This window comes from Equus przewalskii, chromosome 2 (assembly GCF_037783145.1).
Source record: "Equus przewalskii isolate Varuska chromosome 2, EquPr2, whole genome shotgun sequence".
In the NCBI taxonomy this organism is placed as follows: domain Eukaryota; kingdom Metazoa; phylum Chordata; class Mammalia; order Perissodactyla; family Equidae; genus Equus; species Equus przewalskii.
In genome coordinates this window covers 38,754,338-38,771,093 of record NC_091832.1, presented here as the reverse complement: position 1 = coordinate 38,771,093, position 16,756 = coordinate 38,754,338, and the positions used below count along the sequence as shown (strand labels likewise).

General features: G+C 42.6%; 1 protein-coding gene across 16 annotated transcripts in view; it reads left to right on the top strand.

Annotated features, from left to right (window-relative positions):
- PRDM2 (PR/SET domain 2) overlaps positions 1-16,756 on the top strand; it is a 127,065-nt gene that overhangs the window by 61,164 nt on the left and 49,145 nt on the right. The window contains exon 1 of one of the 16 annotated variants that reach the window (XM_070602936.1): positions 14,251-14,309. The exons of the other annotated variants lie outside the window; for them this stretch is intronic. The gene's annotated coding sequence lies outside the window, so the exon portion shown is untranslated. Of the gene's footprint in view, positions 1-14,250; positions 14,310-16,756 lie in introns of those variants that run through there. 16 annotated transcript variants of the gene reach the window in all.

The following is a 16,756-nucleotide window of genomic DNA, read 5'->3' as shown; positions in this document are numbered from 1 at the left end:
AGAGCAAACCTGAGTTGGGGGAAGAAAACCTCACAGGGCTTTGGGAGGTCACAGGAACTGAGAGACAACAGGTCGAAATCAGATGTAGCAAGAGGCTCCGATGGAGACGCAGAGCCCCCTGGGCAGAGGTGTGCGGTGCTGCGGCAGACGCGTAGTGCCGAGTGGGGCTGAGCGCTTGCACAGGCATTCCTGCTTAGCGGCTGCTTCTGTGCTGTCCCCACCGTCTCCATGGTTTGTACGAGCTCCAGAGGAGGAAGTGGGCACCTAGTGAGGTTGGATAACTTGTCCAAGCTTCCTCTGCCAGTGAGTGTCAGAGTCAGAACTTGAACCTAGCTTTTACATTTTCGTGCCTTTGGTTTTACGTAATATGCTGCTGTTTGTCCACTTGTACGTGTGGTGGGCAACAGCAGTAGAAGTGACAACGCTTCTTCTATTTAAATTTAAAATTAGAGAATACATTTAATAAAGGCAGAAAACAGGTGGGCCGTAGTGGAGTTTGATCTCCTGACCTTCCTTCACAGCCGACAGCTCTGTTTCAGGCTCCTTAGCCAAGGCTGAATGGCAGAGGCCTGCTGAGGGGCCTGAGGATGATGGCCGAGGGGCCCTGCACCTTCTGGGTGCCTGGTGGGCAGCTCCTGTGCCCACTTACTTACAGGCACTCACATCGTTCTTGTTTTACGTGCCGGAGCAGGGTGTGGGACAGTGAGAGGTGGAAAGGTTTCCATGTTCCTGTGGCATCGTGGCCCAGCACTGAGTGCTCCACGGCTCGCAGGCTTGTTGCGTTGAGCGGTTGGCCTGTCAGCTCTCGCGGCCTTCCAGCCGAGGGATGCCTTTGCTGAGCTTTGGGTGTCCTGTCTCTGCTGATTGCCGGCCAGCTTGATCTCTGCTGCTGTTACAGTGGCCTGTTTTTAAAAGCTCGGTGCAGTTTTAATATTTTTTCAGCAGGAGTCAGGGAAGTTTTTTGATGTCTGATTCTGCTGCTACTGAGTGGCTCCAAATTTAGGTAAATAAGTTAGGCAGTATTTTTGTTTTGTGCCTTTGATTCTTGCTTATGTATACCCTTGTTCATAGGGAAAGTATGTGGATGAACTAAAATCTTTCAAAGCATTTTGCACATTTTTCACCTGTATCTTAGTGGATGATTTGCAAAAATCCTAATATATGCCGTGATTAAAAACCGCTTCAAACATTGTAATTGAGTATACTGGGGACTGTGCTGTCCTCTGTCTATGCTTAGAGGTTATTCTGGTTCTCTTGTCCTTATGTAAATTGGAAGGTGAGACTTGCCTAATACAGAAAAAAGGCTTGATTATAATTGTTTTCTGAAAGGTAAAAAAATAAGACCCTTATCGTAGTGAGTTCAAAATAGTTTAGTTGATTTAAAAAATTCAGTTGTAATTTGAAAGTAAAAAAACAATTTGCTGTGCTTTCCTTAAATATGAATACTAAGTTCTTTTTCTAAATTATGGATTAATTACTATTTTTAAAACTCAATGAGTGTTTCCTTTTCCTAGGCAATGTCGTATTCTGGTTTATGGATGGGCTGTTACAATACTTGAACTTAATGTTCATGTGAGAGTTGCAGAGAGGAGGAGAGTATAGTTTTCTATTCGAAATTGCCTCTAAATAACAGGAATTGGGTAGCTAGTCCAAGAACGCCGGCGCGCGGTGGCAAGGTGCTGGCCGTGCTGTGGGTCCGAGGTGCTGTGGAGCGCTGGGAGCTGCAGTGGCCCAGAGACCGGCCTGGCGCTCTGTGGGCGTTAGCTGTTCGTGTTTTACGTGCTGCCAAGGACAGTGCTGAGGTGGGTTTCATTGATGTTAATAATTTGGTCGACATAGTTAGGGAAGCTGAATGATGTGGAGAGGCAAGAGTTTTTTGAAAACACTACTGTTTCTCAAAGTGAAAAAGATAAACACTGAAAACCGTTGTTTTGTTTTTTACCGGTCAGATTAAACCAGTGTCAGACATTACAAGACTTCCTGGCTGACTTTATTCATTACAACGTACTTCGATATGGACATATTTCATGATTTGACATTTATCTGCATATTACGTCATTCTGTTGTGAATCACTGCATTTCTGTTGATGGTGTCAGTGAGAGCAATTACTCGTTTCTTTAGCGCATGTCGCGTGTGTCTAGTGCTGTGCTTGGTGCTCCACGTACATCATTGCTCATCCTCCGAGGACCCCTGCAAAGCAGGGGTCCTTCTCCTCCTTTCCACGTGAGGAAACTGATGCTCAGGGGGCTTCTGTGGTTTGCCCAAGTCACCCAGCTACTCAGTCACTGGCTCCGCCTTGCCTAAATCCAGTTTATTCCTAATGTTTTCAAGTAGGACACTTATACTGAATAAGTAGCAGTGTTTTATAAGGCTTTGCTAATTAGCCAAGATGAATTTTTACCACTTACTTTAGAATTGCCTACTTTAATCCTAAATAATAAGGCAGTGTGATTAAGTGAAGTCATCGGTATTGGAAAGCTAAGTTCTGGTGAGAACTAATGCCTTCAGTTATTTTTGCTCTGGGGGTTTATGGGTTGAATAGATTTATTGTATTCCTTTGAGCGCTTCAAGTGAACAGTTTTCAAAAACACTGACAGATTACATTTTATCCCTTGCTAGCTGTTAAGTGTTTTTTTAATGACATATTTGTCGGTTTGGGCTTTTTGTGAAGTTATTTCTCTTAAGGTTTATATTATTTTTGAAATCGGTTTAGAAACCACAAGAACAGGGTGAGACGCTGTCTTTGCCGAACGCCCCTCCCATACGGATGGCAGAGGGCTTGAGCCAAGACCCTAGGACTCTCATTGTGCCTTATTGATGCTTTCAAGAAGCCCGTGCTCTGTGGCTTCCTCCTCTGCCCCGGTGATGTTTTGTTGAGAATGGCTCGCTAAACTTTGAGAATGATTGAATAAAACATAATTTTTCAAGTTTTCGTAAGATGACTGTTATGGATCATGAGCATGTTTTAATTAACATCCACTGCAAATGCGATCTAGTGCAGTTCTGACTTGTTTGTGGCTGTAGTGGAGTTCCGTCGTACTTGTTAGTTTGTGTCGCTCTTACGATGTGACAGCACTAAAAGATGGGGAATTTGTTTTTCTGTTTTGTCAGATGTCTCTTTCGGGGAGCATAGCTTTTTAGTTTTTACTTTTTCCTTTAGGAGGAACTCATTTGAACTGTTTGAAGCAGTCCCTTCTTCAGAGGTTTTGTTTGCTGATAAAGCTGTTCCTCTTCTAGTGGCTTGACTCATTTCTGGGGAAAGCATGAAGGGAAACAAGAACAAGAAAGGAGCTGCCCTGACCTGTCCCAGAGCACTCTTGGATTTTCCGAATGAGGGACAGGGGTTGATTTCTTAATTGTGTGTGTCTCACAAGAGAGTTTTTAGAATGTGTGTGTTTATAAAATCTTAAAAACTTCTCGAATGTGTAACAAAGTGTAATCTGGCCTTTCCTCCCTAAAGCTTGTCCTGCGAGGACTTTATCCAGTTGTTCCTTCCAGATGCAGTAAGCCATCAGCAGCCCAGCGCCGAGCCTCCGACCCGGATGTAGTTGGCTGGACAGAACCCACTTAGCCATCTGTGCTTGCGTTTTTCAGATTGCTCGGACATTTTCCTTTCTGTTCTACCCTTTTCTCTACAAAATAGGAGGTGGTAACTTTGTTTAAAAGGTTAAAAATTGGTGCATATATTAAGAAGAAAAAGTCCTGAGGGATTATGGGTAAGAGACTAGAAAATTCTCAGCATTCTGAAGCATTTATTGTAGCTATTTCCTCTTTCCATTTTTGTGGTCATGACCTTGAAATTTAAAAATATTTTTTGATGGAAGTTTTAATAATCTGGTAAATGTTGTATAGTTATTTTAAGTGTTATATAAAAGTTAATATATTTATCTTTAGTATACAAAGAATATTTGAACAGTTTCAGAGGCAAGAGATTTATTCTAACTATAAAATAATGATATTGTATGGGTATGGTGTATAAAAATACCAGGTTCTAAAATCCTTGCTAATTTGATACCTTCACAAGTTTCACATTTATGTAAGTTCTTATTAGTTTAATCTGTTTCCCAATGACCAAAACCTAGTTTCACCCTTAATGGATTAACTGTATGTTACCAGCTATGTATAGTTGCAGAGGATTATTTTTGCTTTGGTTAAAAAGAAAAGCAGTAAGTACTACGTAGGTTAAAATACCCCTCCCCCCGTTTATTCCTGTTGAAGCCACAGTGATAAACAATCTTTTCTTCTTGTGCTTACTATCCTACCCCTTGGTGCGGTCCTTTGTAGGTTTTCTGAGACACCACATGCCACAAAAATGAAGGCAAACTGGTTTGTTCACCCGTGTTTAGAACCCCCAAACCGAATTATGTGCAGTGTTTGAAGTTGCATTGCCGTTTAGAATGGGCACCAGTGGAATTTCTGTGCCTTTCGTTGTTGTTTCTCCTGTTTGGCTTCTTTGGTTCAGGTTTGATTCTCTTGCCAGTTTGAGGTGTAGAATATGCCTTTCTGGTTCTGTTGGCTGTAGTTTTGTTTTTCACGTGTGAGATTATCAGAACCTGTTTCTCTGTGGAGTAAAGCGACTGCTGGCTGTGAGCAGAATGTCGAGGTCCCTGTGAGGAATGGGGGCTTCACTGCCCTCCACCTACGGCCTTGGCACCTTCGCTGTGAGCAGGCTCGTGTTGGCGTTGGTGAAGACCTGTCACCTTCATCTCTCCCAGGTTTCTGCTGCAGGCAGCACGCTGCTGGTTAGTTGCAGTTTTGATCTTTTACACGTGGAGCAAGCTCCTTGTCTGTTTACACATTATGGATTGTAGTTCTCATAGGATTAACCTGGAATTGAGAGTTTCCCTCTCACTGGCATCCAAAACTAATAATAAAAAAGAATAACTATCTGTTGCCTCGCTCTTGTTTGGAATTTTGAACAAGGGCTTAAGATTTCAAATTTGCTTCTTTTTAGGAGTTTTATTAGGTGCTAAGAGTATTATCACAGGAAGTATCTTTTCCTTGCTAGGTGTGATCGTAGGAATATTTGATAAGGTCAAATTTAAATGTTAAGCTTAGTAAATATCTGTTTGCTGTTTTGATTCCATCAAAATGATAAATTCAGGAATTCAGGATAGAAAATAACATAAACTACTATCTGTATGCCAAGGTAAATTAAATTCATGGTTGTGATAGAGTATAGAGAATATTGTGATAAAGAATATTGTGATGTTTATTTCTGACTCTTCAGTTTTAAAGAGACAGGGTCCTCTAGAGAAAAAGTACATGGAATTGGTAAACTTTGTTTCCAGAGTGAATGATTGTTGTAAGCCCCCACCCCCAAATTCAGTTTCTATGCTGAAGCACATTAAAAAGAAAAAAAACGACCCCGCAGTTTTTTAGTGGAGTGGAAGTGTGCTGCTCAGGCTGCACTATCGCTTCTGTATTAAATACCACTAGATCAGTACTTTGCAAATGGATAACTTGTTTAAAATGAGCTGGAAATGTGTCTGTGTGTGTGTGTGTGTGTGTGTGTGTTTGTGTTTGGTGGAGGAGAGAAGGGAAAAATTCCTGACCCCAGCTACACCTCTGGGTGCTGGGAGATGCACAATCTGTGCACTTTCTTGTGGCATGTGAGAACGTAGCCTTGGAGTTACACGGCCAGATTCAAATCCCAGCTCCACCACTTAAGAGCAGTGTGACTTTGCATGGGTTACTCTGCATGTTTTGATCTTCACTTTGCCCGTCTGTAAAATGGGGATATGACCTGCCTTGTAGGGTTGCTCTGAGCATTGAGAGCCTCATAGGAACATGCATGGCACACCAGCCTTGGTCCATTCCATATCATTGCTGGGCACGAGAAAAATTCGCTCTGTGGGAACTCTGCTCATCCTTGGGCTTATCATGGCACTTCTGAATTTAAAAATAAATAAAAGTTTCAGCATGTCCTCTTAAAATCCATGTATGTTCCTTTGGTGACATGGAGTGGATTAAGTAGATTGCAAATGAGGTAAGAGTAAAGGGCTTCTTTGCATCTGCAGGCACTAGAGAATTGCTCAGGTGCTAGAGACTCAGTCTCTCTTAAAAGCTGTCTTGTTTCACTCGTTACCCAAACTAGGACACTTGTCACCTAGGTAAGGTTAGTGGATTAGACAACTCTTGGCATTTGATTTGTTGCATGGGCCTAGACAGAAGTAAACGTGTTTCAGCTCCCTGCTTGCTGCCCAAATGGAGGGTTGACTGCTGTCTTCTGTTCTGTCCTCTCTCGATGTGGTCTAAACCACTCATGACTCTTCTGTACTGTTAGAACCACATTCTATGCTGGTGACATTTTGGATGAATTTTGGATGCATTTTTTTAGATACCAAATTATCAGACAGCCTTCGAAGTAACTATGTGGGAGCAATTTCAGTGCTATATGTGACAGATTAGGAAATCTGTCATCTTTCTTCTTGATATGAAATCAGGAAAAAGAAAAGTGTGAAAGAGCTGTTTTCTTAGGAGAAGTTACTAGTTAAGTTGATGACATCCGTTTTAGGGAAACAAACGTTCTGATGATCTGTGCAGCATTTTTATTTTTATTCCTTTTTTATTTTTTTGAGGAAGATTAGCCCTGAGCTAATATCTGCTGCCAACCCTCCTCTTTTTGCTGAGGAAGACTGGCCCTGAGCTAACATCCGTGCCCATCTTCCTCTACTTTATATGTGGGACGCCTACTACAGCATGGCTTGCCAAGTAGTGCCATGTCCGCACTTGGGATCTGAACCGGCGAACCCCAGGCCGCGGAAGCAGAATGTGCAAACTTAACTGCTTGTGCAGCATTTTTGTTGAGCAGTCTGAGGGGTCGGGGTTCTTTTTCAGGGATCACACAGAGGACTCCTGTTGATAATGTACATTTGCATGAACTCACAGCTTGACTTTGTGATAACTTAGGAGGTCCCCGAGCCCCCAAATATTGTGTTTATGTCTGTTAGTGACTATCTGGGGAGAGAAAGTGTTCTCTGATTTTCAGAGGGGTCTAAAGTTTCTTCCTGAAAAGATTAGGAACCACTAGAGTGAACCTAGTGTGTTTAATTTTAAAAATTAAGCAGAGACAGTTAGTTGGAAACAGTAAAATCAGCAGGTTACAGACTTAAGAAATGAAATATACTCACAGCTTCTGCTCTTAGAACATTAATATCTATTGGTGGAGATGTTAGTGAGTGTTTGGCAGAGTTCCCTCTTCTTTCGGTAAAGTTCTGTCCTCACTGGACTTGTACATTTCCCTAATGATGTCTGAGTGGGATCTTGTGAATTGGGGTAGAACAAACGAACACAGCAAATGGATGAATTCGGAGTTGTCAGTGGAAGCAGAATGTCCTTGTCTTCATAAGAAGGAACGTATGCTGACAATTTAGACTTGTAGGTGTGGGGTTTCTATATTTGTTTAGTAGAATCTACTGTGGATAGTCCTTACAATTTATTCCATTTATTGTGTGAAGTTCTTTCCGCACATTATCTCGTTTTTTTCCCCCCGATGGCAGTATCAGGTAGTTATCACCAGCGTGTATCACAGTTAGTTCCCATCTGCCCTGAACACGATTACTTTTCGTTAATCAAGTCGGGGCCCAAGGCTGTGCAATGTACTTTCAGTTTCGTGAATATCAGTGTTGTGGCTTCTGTCCTTTGAGGGCCTCTTTTATTCAGAGGAGAGCCCAGTCCAGTGTCTCCCTTTAGTTGGGGTCAGCTCTTTGCAGGGAAGATGTGCGACCTGGAGGACACAGGAAACTTCTGGCAGCAGATGGAATGAGTGGCTGGATGGAGAATGAGGCCCTTTCTCCAGCATGGGCACTGGCCTGGTAGGCACTGTGTTTCACATCCTAGTCCTTTGTGAGCCTTTTGGCAGTGTTTGTTTGTTCCCTGGGGGCATTATTTTACCTATATTGGTAAAAGAGAGAAGCAGCATCAGCTCAGGACAGTGTGGGATAATCCTTGCAGACCTGCACTAAGTAAGGGTTAGTGTTTCTAAAAGGCTGTGTGGTCTCGCTGCTGGAGGGCGGTGGCCGTGCGCCTAAGGAGGGCCACAGCTTGTAGCTGCCTGGTCAGCCGACTCCCTGAGCCTCCTAGCTTTACCTGGCTGGATGGCTGTTCACACCGCCCATCTCCCCATCTCTTTCTCCCTCCCCCCGCCTCTCTGTCTTGTCCTTCCCTCTTCTTTCTTCCTCCCTCCCTCCCTCCTTCGCTTCTTATTTTTAATGAAATACAGATTCTCTGGAACATTTTTTCCCACTCAAAATTTGCTTCTTGTTGACATTAGTAGGGCCTTTCTGCAAAGGGGCTTGCTTTTCACAAAGTTAGACATACAACTTGAATTTTCAATTCCTTCGTGGCAGACATCTTTTTAGTAATATATGTGTATTCCCTATAGCTCTTAACAAAGTGCCTTGTAGATAATAATCACCCAAGAAAAATTATCAAAATCCTTCTACTACACCATTATTCCAGAAACTTTACAAAGTATGTAGAGGAAAACGTTTATCATTGAGCAAGAGTAATGAGCTTGGGCTAAATCTGAACAGTAGTCTGATACAGGCTCGTCCATCTGAGAATGAAGTTTGTTGTTACGTAGGCTAGTGGGATTGTGTTTTTAGGTAGAGATCTATAAGAAAAAAATCTGGAATTGATTTTAAATGTAATTTGTGATTTAAAAAGTAAGAACTTTATGAGGAGAACAAATACATTTTAGTTCCTTCTCTGCTTCTTGCATCTGAAAGATGCAGTTTTGAGTTTGTCGGAGCTGGGGCCTTGGCGCTGCCCCTGCGCGTGGGTGAGCCTCGAGAGGTCCGAGCTCTCTGCCGAGAGGGCAGCAAGGCATCTGTTCATAGGCTCTGAGCGGGGCGCGCCTGCAGGCGTGGAAGGGGCGGGAAGGCGGCTGAGGTCTCGGACAGAAGGGAAGGAGGTCATTTAGTAACAGTGATGAAAGGTCTTAAAACTTAGGCTGGAATCAGTGTGTTCCATTTCATGCTAGGTAGTTTAGTATCTTTGTAAATTCTCTTGTTTTTATGCATGAATTTCTTAAACTTCTACTGAGATGTGGCATATTCAAATGCCATTGCCTAGTTTTTGCATTTTAGGAGAAGTGTGATTATCCCACTCCCTCAGCTTATACCTGGGAGGCACTCAATGTGATGGTTTAAGATAGATTTTTTATTTAAATAATGATAGGTATAATAACCAAGTGCAGTGAAACAAGACAAAGAATAGAAGGTGTGTGGCTGTTCAAATGGAGGACACCAATTAATTTTTTGTTCAAAGTAATGTGAGGCATAGGAAAAAGAGTTGAAGGATCTACGCCCAAAGGTTAACAGTGGTAATTTGAATGCTTAAGCAGTTTTGGCTTTTTAATAATGTATGTTACAAATATTTGAAATCCCTTTTAAATTTTTATGACTCTGTGTGTGTTGTGGATTTGGTGTTTCTGGAGATAGCGCTTTTTTCTGGGCACTTATAAGGAGTGTAAGGTAGGAGACAGAAAACAGAGAAACGCTTCAGCAACACTCTTTGCTGTGCAGGCAAAGTACAAAATTGAGGCCTTTTCCAAATGTACTGTTATAAAATTGCATATGTTAATCTCACCCAGTGGAAACATTTTCATTTGTCTCATTAATTTTGCTTTTGTAGGTATTTCTTCTTTTTAAAAAATTACTCCTTCATTTTCTGCATAATATAACCAAATGTTCGTCTGGAAAGATTAGAAAATACAAACAGATGGGGAGACAGGTCTCATACTCTCATCAGTAATCACGGGGAGCCACCTGCCACATCGCGCTGTGTGTCTTCTTGGTCATGTCTATGGAGGCGTTGTAGCCTGATTTTATTAATTAGTGATATGGCTTGACCCTTGTTCCTGTGAACATTTTTCTGAAGAAATGTAGAGAATGAATTTTGAGTATTGCAGTTGTCTTGACTCAGATTTATATCTGGATTTTACTTCCTGAAAATATTTTAAACTAAATTTTGTAGATAATTTATCAAGGTATGACATTGTAAAATTTATCATGGAATTTGTGAGAAAAAATGCCTTTCGTTTTAGCTGAATAACCAAGGCTCGAGGGTGTGCCCCCTCTGTTTGGCACCTTGCCAGGCTCTTGTAGCTCCCCGCCTGCCTGCACAGTCCCCAGTCCTGGGTGGCCTGGCCCCAGGGGACCGACACCTGGGCTTGGGTTCCGTTCTTCACTTGGTGGTTGCCAGTTCACTCTTTACATGTAAGATTTTCAGACTTTAGATATATATATTTGTTTCCTCTAAAATAAAATCTACTGAAAATCCATGAGAAGAACCCTAGAAGTTAAAATAATTATAAAGTAGAACAGGCTGGCAGCTTAAGTTTCAGAGGTATTTAATTAGTCTCTAAAATCATTTTGTTCATGCCACAAGACTTTTTGAGGTTCCAAAGAGTATGAGGAAATTGAATGCTTTCTTAATTTGAATTTATTCAAGTTTATTTGGGGAGCCCTTTCTCGTACTTGGAGTTATCCACTCAGAGCCACTAAAAGCCTTTTTTACAGAAGGTCAAAGCTCCCTGCGGAGGATGTGATCTTCGCTGTTCTCCCATCAACCTGACGCTTGGGAGAGGTGGGGGCCAGAGCCCCGGGGGGCAGAGGCTCTGCACCCCTGGCGGGAGGCAAGCATTCCAGGAATTTACACTGCTCTGCAGCACTGAAAAATCCAGAACTTTTCCATTGTTTCTGTTGGAAGCAAAGCCTAGAGTCCTGTTTTAATACCACAAGCAACTTAAAACCAGAGAGGTTTTATTTTTATAATTTGCCTCCAGGATTACGGCCAGCTCTTGGTGAGTTTACAGAGAAAGACTTGAAGTTATGCCCAAGAAGCTTAACAGAATTTTTTACTGTCAGGTACATTTCAAAGTTAACTGTAAAAGAAATCTGGAAATGTATAGCATATTACTTTCATAAAAACCAACTGGTGCAGCATCTTACTGCTTCAGACTTCTCTTTCAAACACTGTGGACCAGTGTGGCTAGGCCCCGAGTGGCTTGTTTTCCCGCTGATCTCACCACTTCTGATCATCTGATAAATGCATCCCCCTGGGTCATGCTGTTGACCTTCATGGAAGCCTTTCTGGTCGAGATTTCTCTTTTTTTAAGGGATTTTTCCACCTGCTTCAAATCTGAGATTTGCCATGGACCACTCTTGTGTGTGTGAAACGTTGCCCCTGAGCTAACACCCGTTGCCACTCTTTCTCTTGTTTTTTCTCCCCAAAGCCCAGTGCATAGTTGTATATTCTAGTGGTAAGTCACTCTGGTTCCTCTATGTAGGACGCCGCCTCAGCATGGCTTGATGAGTGGTGCATAGGTGTGCGCCCAGGATCTGAACCTGTGAACCCTGGGCTGCCAAAGCGGAGCATGCAAACTTAACCACTCAGCTGCAAGGCCAGCCCCTCTGGTTGCAGTTCCTGAGATGCTGTTCTGTCATCACTTGTGCTGCCCCAGGTTCCCAATTGTCCTGTCAGTGACTTCTGCTGACTTCCGGGGTACCCAAGTCAGATTAAGGATATTGAAATAGACTGTTAATTCCTTGTGAAAAACTTAGTTTTATATGTCTGTTTCCAGCTTTTCTCCTCTCTACTCATCACACCAACTGCAGGTTAAACCACCACCAGATGTAAAACACTGCTGAGGTCTAACTCTGACCACCCTTTACCAGCTCATGCCTAACATCGTTGTGGCCATTCTTTAAGCTAAGAACTTTGCCGTTATCCAGATTTCCCCTTCTTTACTACCTGGTCTCTTGTGGGCTTTTGTAAAAATCTTAATAAGTCATTTCACATGAGCTTTATGCTTTTTTGCCAGTTGAGCTTTTCATCATGCTTTTGGAACTCTGACTTAACCAGACGTCCTGAGTGCTAATATCAGGGCCACGCTGGCCTGAAAATCACACCCTTTTCTTTTAAAGATTCAAAAAGATGGATACTGACTTTACATATTAATGATGAATTTCTCACACTCGCCTGAAATGTAGATGGCTCTGTTAATTATCCTTTTTAAGGATGCAATTAGAACCCAGAAAGTGTTGCTCCCTAACAAGGCTGCTAGAACACGGTGGTTGGAGTAGTGAATTGGATGGGAATAAAAGCCCCAGTTTTGTGTAAACTTGCTGTGAGTTTTTAGGCAATTCATATATAATGAGATGAAGCTCAGAGAGGTGTGTTTGTGAAGTTTGGGAAGCAAAGACCATCTTTAAGGCTCCTCTGAATCTTAGGGTTCTTCTCTCTCACCTTTTAAGGCAGCGGATTAATTCCATTATTCCATGTCTGTTCTGTTCTCTGAGATCTGTACCCTCAGCTTAGCTGAATACTTTGTTGAAGACTTTCTTTAACCTCAAATGAAAGCATACTTCCAATCTTCAGATTTCCTGGAAGGACCCTCTCATTTAGTGGCAGGAAGAAGAGGAAAATTTCGCAAGAGAATGGTCACGAAAGGAGGAGATTCTGGATGGTAGTGTCATAAGGCTGGAGAGAGGAATTTTAAGAATTTAAGACCCATCAAACTGTGAAACACAAAGGAGAAACTTGGGGCACATAAAGCCTGAAGAAATTTGGGCTTGTGTAATTATGAGATCAGTGGCGACCGTGGAAGGTGGAGCTCCAGTGGAGTGGAGAGGGTGAAAGTTCAGGTGGAGTGATGAAGGGCTGAATGCAGGGTGCGGACCAGGAGGCAGCAGGCACAACCCACCCTTTGGGGAGTTGAGTATGGATCCTGTTCAGGGCAGCTTGTGTCCTCGCTGACCTTTCATGGTGCAATCGTGGAACTCTCACAGATGGGGCCTCCTTGAAGTCAGCTGTGTATCTGAGTGAGATGGCGAGCTCCCCAACAGAGATTGGGTAGACCTGCCTCTGTGCGTGGATACCGACTTCTAATTTTATCCTCGGGAGTTGGGTGGCTCCCCAGTGAGGAGGCAGTGCACGTAGAGTTGCATATGGTTCTACCTTTAATTCATTTAAATCACCAAATGCATGAGCCTTCAACTCTTGTGATGAATTTTTAATGTAAGTTGAGCAAGCCTTCTAGAATTTTGCAATCTCTCTGATGCCTGAACATTTTGAAGTGAAACATCATTCTCTAGAATTTTCTAGTGTTTGTCCAGTTTATTAGAATAGTGGAACACAGTCCAGACCTAGGTTAAATTATTCATGTGTTGCTTTAGGCAATTTTGGTTTTGCAGCTTGCGTCCTAGGCACTGGCAGTACAATGCTACATGTTGTCTTTAAAAAGTAGTCATGGCTGTTGGATTTCTTGATATGGAAGCTATTTCACTAGGAAATCCAGCTTTATTTGTATTGTTTAATGATGAATCGCATTTGCTCAGATTGGTGTTCTGTGGTATTGGCTGATACTTGTTTCTGGCATAAGGCGAAGTTAAAATGGAAAAAAAGTCTGCATCCAATTTGATTGTTACTCATTTTCTGTAAATGCAGTGGAAGTCACTTTTCTTTCATTTGCCCTTGAAACCTAGTGAAAAAAATGATAGAAAATGTTTTGTAAAGAATAAGATATGCTTATTGTGCCATTGTTGATCCTAAGAAATACATATAGTAGAAAGAGCAATTTTAGCATCATCCTCCTCTGAGTGTGTGGGGTTTTCTTTTTTGGGGGTTTTTCTGGTGAGGTAGATTGGCCCTGTGCTAAACATCTGTGCCATCTCCCTCTATTTTGCATGTGGGATGCTGCCACAGCCTGGCTTGATGAGCAGTGTGTAGGTCCATGCCCGGGATCTGAACCTGTGAACCCTGGGCCACTGAAGCAGAGCGTGTTAACTTAACCACTATGACCCTGGGCTGGCTCCCTCCTTGGCTTTTAAATTCTCGCTCTAGAGCTAATTTAGTTGTGTGACCTTGGGCAGATGGCTTCATGTCTCCAGTCCTTAGGTGTCTCTATAAAGTGAGAGGCACGGATTAGGACTTTCAGTCTCCTAGCAGAAGCGGTATGCAGTGATGAGAGCATCAGTTTTACAACATGGGCCTGGCACGGGCTGGAGAGTAAGTATACCGCGTGGGTCCTGTCACTGCCCAAGAGCACAAAGACGAACTTGAGTGTGTGTGAGAACCCGGATGCAGTAGGTAACCGCCGTTTCCCTTCTGTTTTCTTCATAACTCTGTGTATATTTCTTTTCCTTACGTACACACGGTTTTGTCCTGTCCTTCATTATGTTCTTTGTCACCATTTCCATTTCACTTTCCTTGTGTTTCATTCCTGTATCTTTCTTGTTTAGACCAAGTGGAGCCTGCAGCTGGCAGTAGCCTCTATGTAGGACCCTGCACGAACCTGATGGTAAGTGCACACGTGTGCTTACCAGGCTCCCAGTGGGCTCTGCCGGACCAGTGCTTGAGGCGCCTCCTGCCTCAGAGAGAGACTGAGTCCCCTCACCCCCTCGTAAGAGTCATTGTAGGTTGTTTTTGATTATGGGCTTGTTTTTGTTTTTTCTTTTAATTTGATTGTAAATAGAACAGAAACCAATAGCAGGAAAGAAGTTTACTGATTTAAGGAAATATAGCAGGTTCTACCACCTGTTACTGCAATCTTTGGCCTTGTGAATGACACCAAGCGTGCCTGAGTGTGAGTCAGGACGCCCGGTTCCTGCTGTCTGGGCTGTTGTGGACTACTGAGTCCCTGGGGCCCTGCTGTGTCCACCCTCAGAACAGCAGGTCAGACAGGTGATTTCAGTGGCCCCTTCACCTCTAGTCCACGGGCCTAATGGGAAATAACTTGAATGTTAGATGGTTCCGATTAAGGTTGAGAAGATTGTTTCACGTGTCAGATGATCTCAGTTCCAAGAATGAATGATAATTAGATTCATGAGACTTATTTCCATCATAAACTAAGTCTATCAGTGTTTACCAAAGATACTTTGGAGGTAAATTGAATTGTTCCATTCCTTAGTTTTTAGATGTTTATTAGTGTTATTCAGATACTTTTTCAATGTTTAATAGATACATAGACTTCAGAGCCCCATATGTCTGTAGTGACCCATGTAATATTGGTTTAGCCCAGTGGTTCTTAACCTGGGGAGACACTCCCTCCTCCAGGGGATGTTTGGCCGTGTCTGGAGACTTTTGCTTGTCACAACCAGAAGGGGGCTGCTACCGGCATCTAGTGAGTGGCGGTCAGGGATGCTGCTGAACATCCTCTGAAGCGTTGAAAAACCCCATAACAGGAACCTTCTGTCCCCAGATGTCATTCGTGCTGCAGGTTGGGACACCCGGGTAGCCTGTAGCAGCCTGTGGCAGGGGTACTTTTGTTAGCCCTCCGAACAGGAGGCAGAGGTCCCGCCACAATTGGCTTCTCTTCCCAGGGGATCTGGTTTCTTGGTCATTGGTTTAAAGAAGGCACCGAGGGATGGGGGGGAGACCCTTCTCACTGATTGGGTCGGGAGCATCCAAAAATAGACATTTGACATTAGTGTTAGCTAGGTGTGCTAATATTCCTTTAGGCAGGGAATAAAACTTAAAATAAGTTTTACTTTTAGGTAGCTATGTGATTTCATTCCCAGTACATATTAATGTATGGTATTATTAAAGCTGTGCTTTGCTTTATTATAATATATAAATCTATAATATAGTGTATATAATATATATTATATATTTTATTATATATAATATATAATATAATATAAATCTATAATGTGATATAAATCTAGAAATTTCATTTATTTAATGCCCTGTTTACAAATAGGCCGATTTACTTTTTGTGTATGACCTGCTAACTAGCTTTGCGTAGCACTGGAGACGTTGCAGAAAATCTTTCAAATGCTTTTGCAAGGGATTGTATTACAACAAATTGACATCTATATTTCTATTAAATTTTACAGTGACTTTTTTGAATGTACGTAAGGTTTATGCTTAAAAGGCAAAGTTTAGACTGTACCTCTATTTTTGTTTATTTCCAAGGCCCCTACCTGTACAAAGTAGAAAGTAAGAGCTCAGTGAGAAAGGGTCATATTCCCCGGCTTGTTTGAGGGACATGAGGTGGTGCTGACCAGGGAAAAACTTTTCTGAATATAACTTTCAACTCCAGCATCTGAGGGCACCGGGACCCCTTGCCGTGGATCTAGCTGGACGGGAACTGCAGCGCTAAAGCAGTTACGTTAGTAGCCAGATCATTTATGTTGGCCTTGTGTGCCGCCAGTAATCCGATATGGCCTGGGCATCACACACAGGGACGGGCGTGTGTCCCAGTGAGAATAAGAAAACTGGTTGAAAGGGGTGGATTCCAGATTCCCTCAGCACAACTGGATTCCTCAGGAGCCTTTGTCATCATCAGATTTAGGCTAAGCGCTGGAAGGTTGACACAGGGAGAAGGAACTGAAAGAAGAGATTCCCCCTCACTGTGAACGGTGTTTCCGTGTCCTTGCCCTTGCAGAGGTGGCTGGTTTATAATCCTGCCAGCTGGGGACCTGAATCTCCCGTCTCCACGCAGGCTCTCAGCTTCTGTTCCCTCCAGAGTGTGGTTCCACGATGTGCATGCTTGTGTCCTGAGTTCCATTTTAGCTGCCTTTGGAAATGAACAGAGAGAGGTGTTACCAGGAATTTGAGCTTCACTTTCATAGTTGCAGAAAACATCTGTTTTTTTTTTATAGGCTGAAGAATTAGGGATTTACAATGGTATTTTAGAATTTGCTTTTTAAGACTAGCAAAATAAGTGACTGATTATTAAGTATTTCATACTTTGTTGTCGCATCTCTTTAACATTTATCAAAATCTGGTGGGTTTTTTAGGATT